This window comes from Humulus lupulus, chromosome X, assembly GCF_963169125.1.
Source record: "Humulus lupulus chromosome X, drHumLupu1.1, whole genome shotgun sequence".
Classification (NCBI taxonomy): Eukaryota; Viridiplantae; Streptophyta; class Magnoliopsida; order Rosales; family Cannabaceae; genus Humulus; species Humulus lupulus.
Window position 1 is genome coordinate 200,876,122 of NC_084802.1, and position 2,780 is coordinate 200,878,901.

Sequence of the window (2,780 nt, forward strand, 5' to 3'; positions counted from 1 at the left end):
GTCATTTATAGTTTAACAAATTAATCACTCATTGCTACTTTGTTTCAGGTGGCTTGTGACAACTTGGGTTGATTTTTACATATACTTCGCTGTTTTATCGGTATGTTCTATATATATATATATATGCTTAATTTTGGGAAAGTATGTCTGAAATTGATTGTGTGTATGTATTTTTATATCAGACTTGGATCGTTTACAAGGAGTCCACCTGGTGTAGATCCCTACTTTGGATATTTTTCTTTGGGGTTTTTGGCAAGTATGATTCCTTATCCTCCTCTAAATCTTTGTTTACTCTGTTTGTTTGGATAAATAGCTTTTCAATGAAGAAAACTCTGTCTATTTTGGGTGCTGTTTTTGCTCAAAAGCTGCATTTTGAACTGTTCTATGATGGAATAGTTTTGGAGTTGTGAATGAGAAAAAGTATTATTACATGCCACTAAGTTTATTTTTCAATCAAATGCTCCTAGTAACACATAAGTTTCTTAGTTCACTCTCTGTTATGTAATGTACAATTTAACATTGGAGTTAGTTTGAAAATTTTCTTTCTAAGAATTCTTGTTCTTATTTCAGCCCTGTTTTAAGTATCTACATTCTTATGCTTATTAAGCTAGTTTATCTTTTACTATTTTTTTTAATTAATTAAATAATAAAAGTTTAATTCAACATTATTTAATTAAATAATTTGATTTAATAAGTCTTTAAAATTAATAATGATTAATTAAATAAATAATAAATTATTATAAGAAATTATTTTAATTTGTTTATTAAATATTATTATCTAGTATTAAATTATTTGAATATAGAAATTGAAAATTTTATTTAATAAAAGTTTTTACAATTAATAATGATTAATTAAAAATTACTACACATCTTATAATAATTTATTTTTTATTAAATAATATTATCTAATTGAATAATTTAATTTAATTTAATACAAATCTTAAAAATTAATAATAATTAATTAAATAGTTAATATTATTAATTATATAATTTAATAGTTAATGTTATCTAATTAATAATATTAACTATTATTAAATTATTTTAATATAGAAATTGAAAATTTTATTTAATAAAAGTTTTTACAATTAATAATGATTAATTAAAAATTACAACATATCTTATAAAAATTTATTTTTTAATTTTTTAATTAATTAAATAATAAAATTTTGATTCAACATTATTTAATTAAATTATTTTAATATAATAAGTCTTTAAAATTAATAATGATTAATTAAATAAATAATAAATTATTATAAGAAATTATTTTAATTTATTTATTAAATATTATTATCTAATATTAAATTATTTGAATATAGAAATTGAAAATTTTATTTAATAAAAGTTTTTACAATTAATAATGATTAATTAAAAATTACTACATATCTTATAATAATTTATTTTTTATTAAATAACATTATCTAATTGAATAATTTAATTTAATTTAATACAAATCTTAAAAATTAATAATGATTAATTAAATAGTTAATATTATTAATTATATAATTTAATAGTTAATGTTATCTAATTAATAATATTAACTATTATTAAATTATTTTAATATAGAAATTAAAAAATTTATTTAATAAAAGTTTTTACAATTAATAATGATTAATTAAAAATTACTACATATCTTATAATAATTTATTTTTTCTGTCTCGGTATGCTTGTGATTGATGGTTGTTGACTACAGCCATCGATTACAGGGATATCGGCACAGAAATGATAAGTTTAAAGTATTAACAATAAAATAATGAAATGATTTTTTTTTTTATTTGAATAACATTATCTAATAAAACATCATAAAATAACATAAGATATTATAATATTGCATAAGATTTAAAATATGATAACAAATTTTTTTGTTATCCATTCCTATTCACATTACTAAAACTCACAGACTCTTGTAACACTCTAGATGGCGATTGACAAGACTTGGACAACATTGAGAAATCGTGCTTGTCAAGAATATTGGAATGGTCTACAATCTTTTTGAGGATGGCCTCGGAATATAAGGATTATGATGGAAGAATTAGGTGTCCGTGTGTCAGATGCATAAATAATAGGCTTGAAATTTTACCTGTTGTCGAAGCACATGTATTCGATAGGGGATTTTATCAAGGTTATGAGAGGTGGATTTATCATGGGGAAGCGGAACTAGATGTTGTTGATGAGGTAGTTGATGATGATGATGATGATGATGACGAGATGATTCCCATAGTGGAGGACTTCCTCTTATCGACAACTGAGCAAGTAGACAATAGTGGCGCAAGTCAATATTACGACGAGTTATTTGAGGAGATTGAAGCTGAGTTGTATCCTGGATGTGATTGGATTTCTTCCCTTAACTTCTTAGCTAAGCTATTACATTTGAAAGTTAGAGGGAAGATTCCTAACAACATATTCGATGAAGTATTGAAGTTGTTAAAGCTTTCCTTTTTGAAGGAAAATAAAATTCCATCAACATACTACGAGGCTAAAAAGAGATTGAAGAAATTAGGGTTGGGATACGAGTCGATTCACGTGTGCCAATATGATTGCTGTTTATTTTACAAAGAGCATGCAAACAAAGAGGAATGTCCAGTTTGCGGAACTAGTCGATGGCTTACTTTTGAAAAAACTAAAGGAAAAAAGGTGCCGCATAAGGTGATGCGTTACTTTCCATTGACACCCCGGTTGAAAAGACTATACAGCTCAAGGCTTACAGCGAAGGACATGCTATGGCACCACACTGGGAAATCGAAAGATGATGGAGTGATGCGACACCCGGTGGATGGGACGGC

At 24.6% G+C, this 2,780-nt stretch overlaps 1 long non-coding RNA gene across 1 annotated transcript; it reads left to right on the forward strand.

Annotated features, from left to right (window-relative positions):
- On the forward strand, positions 1-599 carry LOC133805256 (uncharacterized). The gene is made up of 3 exons (XR_009878899.1): positions 1-100; positions 183-256; positions 571-599. It is a non-coding gene; the product is annotated as an uncharacterized LOC133805256 (long non-coding RNA).
- Positions 600-2,780: the final 2,181 nt, after the last annotated feature.